This window comes from Artibeus jamaicensis, unplaced genomic scaffold (genome assembly GCF_021234435.1).
Source record: "Artibeus jamaicensis isolate MK-2021 breed Jamaican fruit bat unplaced genomic scaffold, CSHL_Jam_final contig_252, whole genome shotgun sequence".
NCBI lineage: Eukaryota > Metazoa > Chordata > Mammalia > Chiroptera > Phyllostomidae > Artibeus > Artibeus jamaicensis.
The window spans coordinates 3174229-3190494 of record NW_026521538.1 but is presented as its reverse complement, the minus strand read 5'-3'; the positions used below and the strand labels follow the sequence as shown (position 1 = coordinate 3190494).

Here is a 16266-nt window from a genome sequence, read left to right as displayed (position 1 = left end):
TTTACATGGTAATTGGAGCACAAATTGTCTGTTAAAATAGTTATTTCAGCTTTTCCCTGACCATCATAATCTTTTGGTAATCCCCCCCCCTTTTTTTTGGCAATCTCCAGCTGTCTGCCCATTACTCAGAGGCCAGCTTCCCCTTTGCTGCTGTGAGTGAAGTCTGAGCCTCAATGTGTGGCCACTGACATAGCTTCTCAGCTTTCTAGTCAAAAAAGAGTCCAGATCACTTTAAATGGTCACTGGCTTCTCCAATGTGGAAAGCAACTCTGTCCACTCCCAAAGCAGATGAGCAGATGTTCCGACTGATGAAAATGAGATAAATAATAGCAATTTTCAGTTACTGAGTTCTCAGTATGTGCTAGGAACTGTGCTAAATGCTCTATCTGCCTTGACTCATTTAAGTCTCAACAACAAACACACAAATAAGCACTATTATGATAATCAGTTTACAAATGAAGTTAACTGAGGATCAGAGAGGTAAAAAACTTGCCTAAGGTCAACCAGTTTGAGCACCTCATGGAGTCAGGATTTAGACCAGGCATGTCAAACTTATTTTCACTGAGGGCCACATCAGTCTCGTGGTTGCCTTTGAAGGGCATAATGTAATTTTAGGACTGTATAAATGTAACTTTTCCTTAACAGTTGAGCAAGAGCTTGGTGTTACCGCTGGGTAGAAACAAGGTGCAGGGTTGGATAAAACAATGTGGAGGGCCGGATCTGGCCCACGGGCCTTGTGTTTGCCACCTGTGATTTAGACCAAGTGTGTATGTAGGAGTACAGAGCCTGTACACTTAACTATCAAGGCAGACTGCTTCCCTTCACTAGAATTCATATGTGTTGACTTTGAAACAGCATCATCCAAATATTCTGGCAGCCGGATGAAGCTGCTTGCAGCAGGAAAGGCAAATTCTCCTGAGAAGTGGATGAACGTTGTACTCCAGAGAAGACTCTGTTGTGGGCCTGAATTGCTTGCACCCCTGGGGCTCAAAGAGGAGACTATGATTAGTTAAGCTGAGAACTCACTTGGTTCAAGACAAAATTCTTATGGATAGAGTTTTCACTATTTTTAGTTCAATCCTGTTTTTTTATGGGAAGTTTAATCTAACTTAATTCAATTATGTGAAATGTTAGTAAAAGATGTTCTGGAAGTTAGAAAGAAACATACAATCCAAGGGAGGTGGGTAAGTCATTAGGAATAAAATGTCTAACTGCGAGGGCTGTTAAACACTGCATTATTGTGTAATCTCTGGAAAATTCTGAGGACCAACTACATTTCTGTCTTCTGGAGGTGGTTTAGGTTTGAGATTCTCTGTAGAGGGCTTCAAGTTTCCTTGTGACTCTTATTCTTCATACGGTTGCTTAAACTACTGTACCAGTTTAGGTGCTCTGAGAAGCAGACACCAAATCAAGAATTAGACATGTATGAGTTTTATTTGGATAAACACCTATGAAGGAGAAAGGGGAAAGGAGCAGGAGTAGGCAGGGAGAACCTTCAGGTGTGAAAGGTACGGAAGGAAAAAAATTGGTTAGGAGACCTTCAAATCATAGTGTAGTTCTGAGAAACTCTTGGCCAGGCTTATAGGCGTCTTTAGGCAAACAGTGCACATTAAAGAAATTTGTAGGGGATGGGGGAGGATGACCTAGCTCTACCGCACCTTCTGTGCTTAGTCATTGCCTAGGAGCAGCACAGGAGTCAGAGGGTGGAGGGTCGGGTGGGGAGTATGGCCTCAGAGTGAACACTGCATAGATCTAAAGGTACTACAGCTGGAGGCTGTCAGACAGCTATGCTTCTAGCAGCAGGTCTTCTTGAATGGAGGAGAGCTGAGTGGGTCATATTCATGTCTGCCACAGTTATATACTGCATTGCTAACCTGGAGTGTAGTTTCCGAAAATTTACTGCTAGTGTCAGATGAACCAAGAAGTAGACTTTCCATTTCAGCAGTATTTTCTCCTAAAAATAAATCCCCTGGCACCAAAGTGCATTGTCAAAAAAAAAAACAAAAACCTTACTTCTTTCTTTCTAGACACCATATCTAACTGTATGGCTTTTTTCCCCCTGGAATTTGCTAAAGCTTTGCCATTTTGGTATCCAGTAATTTTTCGAAATGCTTCAAATTTATGTTTTGATGGGAGTAGGAAGAATGCTCCTGAACTTAATTTTCAATTTTACTTTTTCATAAATATTGACTAATCTAAAATTATAATTACATTTCTTGAATATATTTAAAATTTGTTATTTCTCTCCATTTTCTGTGCTATTAGAATAGAGCAGTTCCCTCATTCTCACTTCCTTGGATTATTTTAGTACCTTTACACCTGTTCTTCTTCCTGCCTCTGTCTTGTCAACATTTGGTTTACTTTCTGTACAGGTACAAAACACATATGTGACCTTTTTAGAAAACCTCCATGACTTATTATCATTTAGAAGGAAAAAATCCAAGCTGCCTAGCATGACAAGCGAGGTAATTTATAAATTGCCTCACTTACCCTGCTCACTGCTAACTTTATCTCCTTCAATCCTCTGCCGTGTACTCTTTATCCCAAGAGTACGGGACCAAGTACAATTCTGTACATTGTCTGCCTGTGTATCTAGGCTTGTCTTTGTCCAGACTGTACTCTTTTTGTGTACGTTTGACACACTGCTACTAAAAATCTGGTAAGGTATCACATTCTGTTGGAAGCTTTTCTGGATTTCTGTTCAGAACTGACCACTTCACCTTTCGTATTCCTACTGAATCTCCTACCAGTCTGTAATTGCATGCTCTGTGTTTTGTATTACAGCTATTTGTACCCTTTCCTTAATGGATCAAATTGTGTCTTATTTTTATTTACAACCCTTACCCCTAGCACAGTACACTCTTGGCCCAGCAGAGGTGCTCGATAAATATTGGTAAATTGAACAAAATTGAGTTGTACTGCCCCCAGTGTCTACCACAAAGTCTCCTTGAAATGGGATGTTAGTGAACAAAGTGAAAATATATTTAAGGAACCTTAAGAAACCTCAATTTCAGTATTTATTAATACTAGACTTCATGATGTTTACATTTTACCAGTTTTTATTACTTGAGAGCAGTTGCCTTAACTTGCCTTACTGTGGGTCAACACCGTTCCTATGTGTATCACATGTTTACATAAACATGATGATGTAATAGGCAAGAATTGAGTGTCTGAGTTACCTGGCAAGCATGGCCATGACACATTTTCATTTTCATATAACCTATACCTGAACAATTATTTTGGGTTATATCTCCAGAAAAATGTCACTAGTGATATGTAACTGTACTTCATTAAAATTCCCTATGGGTATAGCCATTAGAAAACTAACAAAAAAGAAATTAACTTCATGGCTAGATGACTACACATTTATTTGTTTCTTCATTTATCATTTCTTTTATTCAGTCATTCATTTATCTTTTAGCTTATAGTGGTAGGTAAAAATTCACAAAGAAAGAAAATAAAGAATAAATGCCAATTACTGAGTGCTCATTTAGGCATCAAACTACGTGACTTAATCCTCAGAACAGTTCTGTGGTGTAGTAGAAAATACTATTTTCATTTTAAATGTGAAGAATTAGATGTTCAGAGAAGTTAACTGGTACAGCTAAGTTTTGAAGATAGGAAGGAGTTAGTGTTTTGAAATAGGTCTATTTCAGGATTGATTTCAGAATTATTCCCATCTACTCAACCTGAGGATTGCTTATATAATTTATATTGCTTAGTTGTTTTCCACTCAATCCAGGAATTTAATGATACCAACTTCCATATTAGATGTCATTCTGAATCATTGTCAAATTTATTAAACACCTAATGTATATCGTTAGGATGTTTATAGTTTAGTTCTTAGTTTGCCTATGAGATTTGTTCAACTAATAATGCTAATAGCTCCTTCTCAAATTCCTCCAGTTTTCAACCAGCTAAAAGTAAATTGGGATGGTAGGGGGGTGTCTTCATTTAAACTCACAATGATAAAATAGTCTTGGCTGGATCTGTGTTTGTATAACATTTATAAATGGCTTCCTCCAAGCATGGGTGAGGCATTCCATTTGGAGGCATCTTTGAGTTTGCTGAGTAGACCTCCTTAGCAAACCTTACTCTCCTGAGTTGAAAACATTTATGGACAAGAAGTTATCTATAAGTTAAATGGTACCAGATATTCCAAGGAATATTATAGGGATTTGATCCCTTTATGAATCTGTGATAGATGAATGTGTGGAGATCGCAACTAGTAGGTAACAGAGCAGTGTTGGAATGGTGGTAATATGAGAAAATATTATCATCATGTTAGAAGCCTTGAGATGAGTATAAAGAATGGCTGTGTTTACTGGAGAAATCAACTACTTCCACATGTCCCCTCTCCACAACACCTGTTTTACAAATAAAAATTGGGTCATGTACATTTTCATATTGAACTTTTTTGTTAAATAAACTTTTGTAATAGCAACAACAGCAACAACAACAACAAAGGGCCTCTTCCCTTCCCACTTCCTCCACCAAAAAGCAAGAATCAAAAACCTAGCACAATCTGACATAGTTTCCATGTCCCCATTTGAGGCCCATATTTTGCTTTGAATAAACATAGACTGCAGTTTGGCCCAAGGGGAGCTACAGTCAGACCTATAGTAGCCTCCTTTCCTCCCAGTAGGAGGCATGGTGAGGATGGATACTCTAGAGATACAGCAGTGCTGACATGGACAGGGCTGACTGAGAAGGGGAGCAGGGGCTGAGCTCTGTGTAAAGGCAGGGGCCAGGCCAGTGTGTTAAGGCTAATCAGAATAGATGATCTGATTATCTCCTGGAATAGAAACACACCCAAAACCTAATCGCTCTATTTATGTTGAAAGAAATCAAGAAACAAACTTGATTATGTTATTTGGAATAAATCTGTGCAGATGGTAAGCAGAACCAGAAACTGTTTGAAGTTTTGTGACAAGCTAGGGCATACATGAATATGATAACTTTTCCTTTTTGAAAGCACTTGGTTTTATCAGTTTGTTTACCTGTCTGTCACAATAGTGCATAAAACAGAGAAACGTTTGCGTAGACTGATATCTGAGACGTGTTCCTGGTAGCTGAGAAGCAACACGAGAGTCATATATCAGTTTTCTGCTCTTTGTTAAATGCAGTAATAAACTAGTTCTTCAAAAATCACCCAACTGGGTGTCAAATAGAGTGTGACAGTGGGCAGATTTATAGCCAGGGATAGACATTGTCTATATAACAGATCGCTCTCTTGCATCAGTATTTCATGCCCTGTGCAGATAAATCAAAAGCAATTTGTCATATTCTCAAAAATTCACTCCCATTAAGTTGTTAAGCAAAGCAAGTAATTGCATTACAGACTTTTTTATTCTTCAGTCTTCAACCAAAGGACACCATTTATATCTCTGACAAACGTGGATGGTTATCGCAGCCAGAGCAGAACTGGTTAAATCTTATTCTGCCTTCCAAGAGGGAGCTAAAAGTAATTGCAAAGTATTTTGTCCCCCTTGGCTCTGCATGTAGATTTAAAATTAAATTGGTTCTGGTTAGCAAGCTAGAACAGGGCAACTAAATTGAATTTTCTGAGGAATGTTGCAAATCCTATGTGAAAAAAAAAGACATAGAAAGTTAGTTTGTTTCCTGCTATTCTTTTTGTACTCTGCTCTCTCCTGTCTACTGTAATCTCTTCATACTTTCTTTTTTGTTGGTAAGGCCAGCCTTCATTATATCACATTTGGAGTTTTACATGCATTTTTACCTGTCAACATTTCTCTGAATGTTTCAGACACTCCTTCTTCTAGTGACCTTTTCCGAGTACTCTTCCTTTCCCCTAGTGCAAATTGATCTTTTTCTTCTCACTGACACACTTTCATAGAATGCAATTATTATTAGCGTTTTATTGAGTTTGCACAGAGGATAAGCAAACACAGGAAGACCAGAGACTAGGGCATGCAAAGTGTTTGTCTGCCGGTTATCTTTTTAAATCATGATCACAGACTTTTGGTGATGCTAACTTCCAGAGTAAATGATGACATTCTAAAGAAGAGTCTGGAGTTATCCCCTTAGAAATAAGCATTTCCCTGCCTGTAACTTAAGAAACTTTTTAACATTTACTGTCTTGCTGTAAAACTATTGATTTATCATTATAGAAAATATTAAAAATTTAGAAAAATATAAAGAAAAATATTCATATAAAATTGTATCAAAACAAATTGTACCTAACTTTGTTAGGTATATAGAAGTATGTAGAAGAAAAAATAATCTTGCCATCAAAGATAAAAAACAATGAATGATGTCATATTTCCTTTCAATCATGTTTAGTGCATAGTACTTTCTATATGGTTGAGATTATACTGTGTATACACTTTTGGATTTTTTTTAGAGATTTCATTTATTTATATTTTAGAGAAGGGAAAGGAGGGAGAAAGAGAGGGAGAGAAGCATCTATGTGTGGTTGCCTTTCATGCGCCCCCAACTGGGGACCTGTCCTGCAACCCAGGCATGTGCCCTAGACTGGGAATCGAACTGGTGGCCCTTTGGGTCACAGGCCAGCGTTCAACCACTGAGGCACACTAGCCAGGGCTGGATTTTTTTTTAATCTTGGAAAATTTTATTTTTTTCCTAAATTGATCTTTGATGTAGGGGTCTGGCCTTGGGGTAAAGTCTACCTTGTAGCTCCCTTCCATTATTCTTTGCATGTTTAGCTAGCAGGGCATCTGGAATGTGATAAGATTGGCTTCAGTTTGGTAGTAGTTGGATGTCCATCCTCTACGTTGTTCTTTCTTTGCCCTTGAATATAGAGGGCAGGTATCTCGGTGCTGCCATAGTTCAGATTTCACAGCTCCCATTATGGTGATTTTTTCATTGAACCCGTGTAACTTTTCTTATTAAACATTTATTCTCCGAGTAAGAAGATACTACATCAGATATACATTTGATGTTACAGCAGGTTACTAAATGTGGCTGCTCTGGGTTAAGAAGTGTTTGCTGTTTGGCCTTTAGGCAACATATTGGAGCAGACTTAATTTTTATTTTATGGTTTCTTCCAGGAAAATTAATGCTCCAACTGACACTAAATTGTGTGGGTTTGAGAAATTACTGTGTTTTCTGTTGTGCTTTGTTTTTTTAAAATATATTTTATTCATTTATTTATTTTTAGAGAGAGGGGACCGGAAGGAGAAAGAGTGGGAGAGAAACATCAATGTGTGGTTGCCTCTTATGTGTCCCCTACTGGGGACCTGGTCTGCAACCCAGGCATGTGCCCTGACTGGGAATCAAACCAGCAAACTTTTGCTTCACAGGCCCATGCTTAATCCACTGAGCTACACCAGCCAGGTGTTGTGCTTTGTTTTGCGTCTTGTTTTTATTGAACATGTAGCACTAGGTCTCATAATGGTTAAGTCCTCCATTTTCACCTACTAAAATTTCATTTCCCTCACTGATCTTACGAGAAGGGAAATAAGTTAACTGCTTACTTTATTTTCATCAGTTATATGTGGATTTGAGGCCCCATCAGTCATTCAGTATGGTATTTTTCTTGCCTTTTTATTAAGGAATCATCCCCTTTTTAAATTCTTAAATCATTTTCTTTCAAGAAATTGGTTTAAAAATTTTTTTGAAGATCCATCTTACATGCCCCAAGTGAGAGCTTTACTTTCATTTTATTTGCTCCAATTTGGATATTTCCAGGCCATAGTGGGCACTCAGTGTTTCATATCCCTGGGCTCTGTGGAGTTTGGGCCATTCATTTGGGAAAATTTTAGAGCAGTTTTTCTTACAAATGGACTGTTTTTATGATGGTATGTTTTGATTTTAGAAGGAAATAAAAGCCAGCAATATTTCAGTCTTCTCAGAGGCCAGTTCTTTGCGAGTATTTCTGGGCTCTGCTTTGTCTCTACTGTGTGCTAACCAAAGAAACCATAGAAGCTATGGTGATTTACACATAATTTACTTAATGACACGACAATAGATTACACATGATTTCTGTTCTACAGCTCATTTAACAGTTTTACAATTAAAGCAGATAAATTAAAATGTTGATTGACTTCCAATGTGTATAATTACTCAAGCTTTAGGGCCGGTGACTTTAGTCATTCAGTTTGGTTACAGGACCTCTACAGGCCACTCAAGGTTTCAGTATAAAAAGAGATGGGGTTCTTTTAATACTTTGCAACTGACAATGCTAATTATATTATAACTCTACTTTGAATATACATTATTTAATATAATTCTGTAATACATTTCTTTTGTTGAATATCTGAAATCTTTGAATATCTCTATTCAAAGATCTTAACTTCAGCTAATTAAGTAGCTAGAAATATAAGAAAAAAGAGAAACTTAAACTTATACCAAATGGCATTGCTAGAGAATTATGTTCTACTGGGCATGGTGTCTAGCTGAGACATATGTTAGCAATTCTCTGGGTTGATATTAGAGATGTTTATTACAGAGAACAAAGTCAGTTTCTAAATACAGGACTTTTTCCTCTTTTTACATCTTCCTTAAATTCCATATTCAATCAGTGCCTGAATCCTGTTCACAGTAATGTCTCCTTATCCTCATTGTTGCTGCACTATCCATGTATTTGTCATATTTATTACTTATTTTGTAGCTAAATACTACATTATCATATTTAGGCACATATCATATTAGAAATTCTGCAAAAGTAGGTATTATTGTCTGTATTTTATAGAAAAGGAAACAGAGGTTGAGGAAGACAATATAATTTCACAAGGTTAAACAATGTACAACTTTTTAAACCCATATCCATCTGTCTCCAAAACAAATTCATCCATTTCCTGTTCTATTTGCAACAGCCTTCTAATTTTTCTGCTGCCACTTCCATCTAATTTCTAGCCCCCTTCTTCCTTTTTTTGCAGTAAAACTATGTTAATATTAAAATATGCAAACATCAGTGTGCACTCAGTTGCCTAAACAATGAAGTCTAAACATCTAGGCTTGTTTCAAATGGATCCTAGCTGTATCCCTCCCTCATCTCTGACTACTCTCCAACCTATTCCCTATGTTTCTACCTCCTGGCTACTTATGCTTCAGCTGTTTATGCTTCAGATTTGTTGGTATTATCTGAATGTTTCCTATTCTTTAACATTTCTGTGGCTATTTCAGTTGCCTAGAACACACTCTGCCTGACTCATCTTAGTTTGTAAACTCCTGTTCATCTTCTTAGACCAGCCCCAGTGTTACTTCCCTTGTGAGGCCTTTCCCAGCTTTGTCAAGCAGTTAGTCACTATGACCTCTGTACTTCTAATATACATGTAAGGCACCCTAATTGTTTGTATCCATTCCCGCTTGCTAGCCTGTGAGCTCCTTAAGAGCTGGAGCCAAGTCTTAGTCTTTGTGCTATCTCCTGTAGCTCCTGGCCAATAGTCTGTCTCTGGGTACCACTTAATGTGCTACTGCTAGAACACCAGCAACCACATTTTTTCTTAGTCAAAGAAATACAATCCAAAGACGAGAACAACAGTTGTTAAAGTCTTCTTTGCCCTCCATACCACTTCTGTACACACTAGACTTGTTTCTTACTGCTGTCTGATACTTTCTCCTCTCTCCCTGCCTTTCTTGGCTAAGCTACTTTTGATTTTCTTCTGGTTTGATTGCCTTCCTTTTATGATTCTTCATCTTCTATATTTTCTTGTCAAGATACAAGTTTTTTCAGAATGACTGGTGGAACCTCAAATCCACAAATAACTGAGAGGAATAAACAGCTAATGTGTGTGTGTTTCTCTTTCCCATATGATCATTGAGGGAAATGAAATTCTAGTAGGTAAAAATGAGAAAGATCTAGCTTGATTTCTTCAACAAGAATAAAAGGCAGAACAAAAGAAACCACTATTAACTTCTTAAACCCACATAATTTTAGTACCACTTAGGGCAGGCATTAATTTTGGAGGGTGGTCGAGTAAAGCTGAGGAGGCAAAAACTCAATTATTTTTAGTTAATCAAGGTCTTAGAGGAAGACTGAAAACTCATGTCATAAGATCTTTAGAAAAATTTTTAATCCACAAGTGTATTTGCACTGAATTTGATCTAGTGGAAAAATTACTGGATGTGATCAGCTGACCTGGCTTCAACATCTCTGTTCTGGGTCATTCTGAGTCTTAAATGTGGTACGTATTGTAGAAGCACCCTGAAAACTGCAAAGCAATACACTGACAGTGAGGGACTACTGTTCCTGTGGGCCTGTCCTCGGGCCTATATGGGGCACTGTCCTCTCCTTCCTCTAAAGCCGTCTTCTGGCTCATGTATGAAGAAGATACAGCTGATGAGTTTTTCTTTTACATTTTGTTATTAAAGATAGCATTCAAACTAAAAAGTGCATAAGACATATGTGTGGAGTTTAACAAATAGTTTTATATGAAACCTCATGTAAGTATTAAGTTGCAGAACACTGCTGGCACTCCCTGACCCTCCCCACCCCCATCTTATGAGTCCTTTTGTTGATTTTTCAAATTTTTTGCAATGGTCTCTTTATCCCCCTCAGTTGAAACTTTTCTTTTTCAGTAACTCAGAATTATTTTTGGGCCTGATGCTGTACTGAAGACAGTTGTGGGCTTCTGACAGGGGAAAGCTTTGTCTAATAAAGCAGCTCCATCTCATTGTCCCAGCTTCTCCTTGGGCACCAGGCTACTAAACCTCTCCCTCAAAACTATCACCTTGTTTCCTCTGAAGGTGATGGAAGGTGATGGGAAGGTGAGCAGATGGCCCTGCAATGCTCCTCCTGGTTGGCCCATTGTGTCAGTGATCTTGCTGGTTCCTTTTTCTCCCCCAACATAATTAGATACATCTTTCTGAGTAAATTTTTCTTCTTATGAAAGTATAATGGTCTTTTGGAAAACTTGGAAGAAAGTATAGATGAGTATTAAGTAACCATGCAGAATTAGCTTATATTTCTCTTGACTATTTTTCTATATTTGAAATAATTTTAATCTTGCTTTTTTATTTAATGTGATATTGTAGGTGTTTGCTTATGTCATTAAAATTCTTCATTAAAATTATCTTAATAGTTGCCTGATATCCTATCACATGGCTATAGTTTACTAAACTATTCCTTTGTGTATGCTACTTAATTTGTGGGTTTTGTTGTTTTTTAATATTTGTAAATAATAGGCCAGTAAACACCTTTGTCTATTCAATTTTCTCTGAATTTCAGTTTATTAGCTTTAGCTAAATTCCTCAAACTTAATTTTTTGAGTTAAAAGGCTTTTCAAAATCTAACATTTTTTTCTAATTATAGAATTATTACATGTTACCTATTGGCATTTTGGAACTACAGGAAAAGAATAAAGATTAAAAAGTTGCCTATATCAGTTACTGAGGTAACAAATAAACCCTGAAATGACAGTGGCTTATTACATTAGTATTTTACTCCTCTCTCAGAGGATTGTGGATCAGGTATCTCCTATGTGACTCTTTCAAGCATCAGGGACTTAGAATACTTCTTGTGGCTTCAAAGTCACTTGGGTGTCATGGGTGACTCACAGGAAATAGTGAAATGTAGAAGATCACACACAGATTCAGGCCTGGAATTGAAATATCTCACTTTCACCCACCTTCCATTGCCCGAATTCAGTTACCTGGCCAAGGGAGCTACAAGGTTGTAAGGGAAGGGGTGTTTAGGGCAGGATACTTCTCTTTTGATGCCAGGAGGAAAATGAAATGGCTTGGACAGTATACAGCATTATTTTTAGCATATTAACCACAGTTCTGTCTCCTGGAAGTAACCTGTGTTAGTGTGTTCTCTGGTCTGACTGTGCCCCTCACTCCCCCTTTCATACATAGAAAACCTGATGCCTGATGTGAAAGTGTTTGGACATGGGGCTTGTAGGTCCTAGGGCAGGTACCTCATGAATGGGATTAGTGCCCTTAGAAGAGAATCTAGAGAGATGCCTTGCCCCTTCCTCCCCATGAGGGTGCAAAGAGAAACCAGTAGTCTGTAACCTAGAAGAGAATATTCACCAGAACCCAACCAGGCTGACACCTTGTTGTGGACTTTCAGCCTCCAGAACAGTGAGAAATAAATTTCTGTTGCTTACAAGCCACACAGTTTATGATATTTTTTATAGCAGCCTGAGTGGGCTAAGAGACTAAGCTGGTATGTTCCCTTTTAATATTTTTATGTAGATATACCGAGTATCAAATAAAGTAGCAATTATTTTGTATAACTTTTTACACAACTTTTTAAAGTTCTAGATGTTTATGACAAATTGTTTTTCAAAAATGTGACACCAGCCCTGTGTTAAAGTGACTTGTGTGGTTCTTTATTGTTTCATTGTCTTAGTTAACCTCTTTTGATCTTGGTTTCCTCATCTACCTACCTTATATGGTTGCTTTGAATATTTAACAACTTAGTGCAGTTAGATCTTAAAGTAGTATTTATCATAAAGTACTCAGCAAATATTGTCTATTATTACTTACTGTATGAAGAGATTACTTACTGTATCAAGTCAACCATCAGTTTTTTGCCTTTATTTTGGCATCTTAGATATGTTTTTGCATGTTCTGTGTTTGATATTGAGTGTTCTAAGCACTTTTGAAGTAATTTTGATTCACACAATAGAGTAACCTCTATTGAATAAGATTAACTACAGCAGTGAATGATTGTTGGGAATGAAGGGAGGGAAAGGAAATTGTAGTTTGCTGAGCACCTACCATATGTCAGACACTGTGTTGTACTTTTATACCATATCTAATGTATCTCCCTGGGACTCTGCAAAGCAGGTATTATTATCCAGATTGGTTGGATAAGAAAAGTGAGGTTCTGGTCATTAATCTGTGATTACAAATGCTAATAAACAGTAGGTTCAGAATTTAAACCCAGATCTGCCTCCCATTCAAGTCTTGCTACTGTTCCATGATGCCTCTTATTTATTTTGTTTTCTCTGTTGCACTTGTGGTATGTTAATATGGAATAATATGCAGTTTTCAGGCCAAGAAGTGTCAGAGCAATTACAGTGTCTATTATTAAGCACTCCCCAAAAGAAACCTGAAGCACATTTGAAAATCTTTTAAGGTTGGAAGCCACTTCTTTACTTCTCTGTCCACTTTTCCCTCTTTTATATTTTTCAGGTAAGAACCAGAAGGAGCTCTTAATTTAGTTTACAAACATTCAAACAATGTACTAGTATTAAAAACAAAGTAGACCATTGTACCATCTTACGGGTATATTGGCCATATTGCCCTGAGAACACAAATATGAATGTATACCAAAACAGAAATCCAGCTTCCCCTCAAAATTTTATATATTAATTACTTACCTTGTTGTCCATTGAAAACACAATCTGGGTTGATACAGAAACTTGGGGAGGTTTGAGCAGTTATTATTTAAGTTTCTTTCCCACATGCGGTCTTGTCACTTCTCCTCCAGTTAATCTCAGAACATCCTAGTTGGGGCCTCTGTGTCCTTGCTATGGACTGCATGTGGGAACATGCAGCTTTCCAACAGATCTCCTTACCTCTGGTCCTTTTTTCCCTACTTCATCCAGGTCAGTCTGTGGACCAGATCTGGACTGTGGCCTGTTTTTACACTGTCCTGAGAGCTAAGAACATTTTTTACATTTTTAAAGAGTTGGGAGGTAAAAAAGAAGACATGACATATCCTGATATCTAAAAATACTCACTTTTTTAACAGAAAAATATTTTTCTGACACTCGATCCAGATTACTTCTGGCAGATCAGTTTGTGGGAAAACCCCTCACAGAGACAATGAGGTATCTGATGTAATGGGACAAACACTAGCCCAGGACTATGGAGTCTTGGCTTTCAGTCCCAGACTAACCCTCCTCTGTCTCTGTCCTTATTTAGAAAGGGAAGTGAAATGATAATGCTTTCTAAGTTCTTATTTTCATATTCTGTTTTTTAATGTTTAAATTATAATTCATGTGTATGAAAAATGTTTAAAATAATATACAGTTGACCCTTGAATAGTGCCAGGGTTAAGGCATTGACATCCATGAAGTAAAAATTTCACATGTAACCTTTGACTCCCCCAAAGCTTAACTACTAATAGCCTGCTGTTGACCAGGAGTCTTACTGATAACATAAACAGTCATTGAACATGTATTTTGTATGGTATATGTATTGTATACTGTATTCTTAGAGTGAAATAAGCTAGAGAAAAGAAAATGTTATTAAGAAAATTAATTTACATTATTTATTGAAAAAATCCACTTGTAAGTGGATCCATGCACTTCAAAATCATATATTCAATAATCAACTGCAGAATATATGCATATATGTATATATGTGGTTCTGCGTATGTGTGCGCATATCTTTAAACGTGTCTAGATGAGAATTTACAAGCCTTTTACACACAAATATATATGTACATATGTAAATATAAATATATAGCTACAATTTTGTCTAACTTTATAATACATCATGGATATCCTAACTTGTCAGTGCATACAATACTTTGTTTTTTAAAAATTGCCATACAGTGGTCTCTTAATCCTCCAGGTGTGTGCCTTGGCAAATGGAAAATGTACACTTGTGCCTTGAAATGACAAACCTTGTGAAACGCTGATCAGAGCTGTTCTCCAGCCTTCATAAAAAATGTTAAGTTTTTCCATATGGATGTGAGTTATTCTTTCTTTCTCAAAGACTTATCTTCCTTAAACATCCCATGCTTATTATTGATCTTGTTCATGCTAATCTATTTTGCTTTAATGACTTGCAGTATTACCTTACACCTATTCTGATTCTACCAGCCCTCCAATATTCATCTTTATCTCAAGGTACCTTTGTTTCTGGGAATTTTCACATCCTATTGTTACACCTAATTTACTGTGTTTTCAGAATCCTACTCTTTTGATCATGTCTGATCTGGAGAAGTGTAGGACTTGCCTTTTAAATGGACTGCATATAAGGACATTATTCCCCCCTGAGATTTTCCAGAATCCCTCACAGTAGCTTCCTATAAGTAATAATAGTTTAGTTTCTTAAAGGTAATATAACATTCAGAAAAAAATTTATTCTGTTCAACAAAAATAACAGGATCCTAGATTTGATTGATAAGAGGAGCCTCAGGCAATCGTTTGTTTTTCTGAATGCAAAAAATGTACCATTATCTCTGTCTGACACAGACAGTAACAGGGGCTGCAAAAGATTCTGTGATTTGTCAAACTCTATGTACTCTAGTCATTCTTTTCTTTGGGTTAAGGAAAATTAAGCAAGTCCTTTCATCTTCTCAGAATCTAACAGTATAAAGTATGTATACACACAGAAGCAATAATTTAGACCTTAGTTCTAGAATCAGAAAGAACTGGCTTTGAGTCATCACTTCATCATTTCCTGGCTGTGTAACTCTATACAAGTTACTTTATCTTTGAAAGCCTTAATTTCTTTGTCTGTAAAATGGGCATAATAATAGTACTACCTCATAGCATCGTTGTGAGAATTAAATACTTAAATAAGGTATATGACATGCTTATTTAACACAATAAATTTAAAATCATTGTTATTACAAATATTAAATGAATAAATTACCTTCATTATTAAGTTGTAATATTCTTGCACTTTTAATTATTGGCAAATGTTTAATCTATATACTCTATATACAATTTTTACTCTGTATTCTTAAACTATCAGTTTTCTTCCTTCACTTGTGTCTGAAATAATTCCAGTTCTTTGACTTTTCCTTTGACGTTCCTTTGGCACCTCTCTGACTCTGACTCTTCAGGTTTTCTGCAGCTTATTTAGTTGTCAAGTCCTGAGTTGAACATCATAACTGAGCAAGAACCTGTTCGGCTGCTAGTGTCCTGGGTTACCTAGAGACCTATGATGTTCCTAATATCATAATGTCTTCACAATGAAACTGTGTAGCAGTGTTTCATTATCTCCTTGGCTTTCTGGTTTGGTTTTCCAGAAAGTGTTTCTGAGGTAGAGATTAACATAGAGGGAGTTTTTGTGGGGAGCGCTCTCAGGACCAACACTGTGAGAAGGGAAGGAGGTAGAACTGGGCAAAGGGAGAAATTGATCGGTGATGCATTCCAAACAAGGGCTCAGGAAATTCAGCCAAAGCTCTGGAGTTGGGATGGCCTTTCAGAGTGGAGATGAGGGAGTTAGTCCTTCATACCCTGACATCAACCAATTATTGGATTCAGGCTGCATAACTTTGGAAGGAGCAGCCTGTTTCAGCCTGCGGCAATTCCTGGAGGCGGCTGTCAGCTGAGTGTTGTCAACTGGTGGCACTCCCGGCAGCTGGGTCATTTAATCCTGAAGATGTGGTAGGTGAAACACAGCGTTCACTATAACTTATTTTGTGTA

At 37.1% G+C, this 16266-nt stretch overlaps 1 protein-coding gene and 1 pseudogene across 1 annotated transcript in view; both read left to right on the top strand.

The window, feature by feature from the left end:
• HPSE2 (heparanase 2 (inactive)) overlaps positions 1-16266 on the top strand; it is a 670997-nt gene that overhangs the window by 238668 nt on the left and 416063 nt on the right. The window lies entirely within an intron of this gene.
• LOC128626956 (small nuclear ribonucleoprotein G-like) lies at positions 1451-4302 on the top strand (annotated as a pseudogene).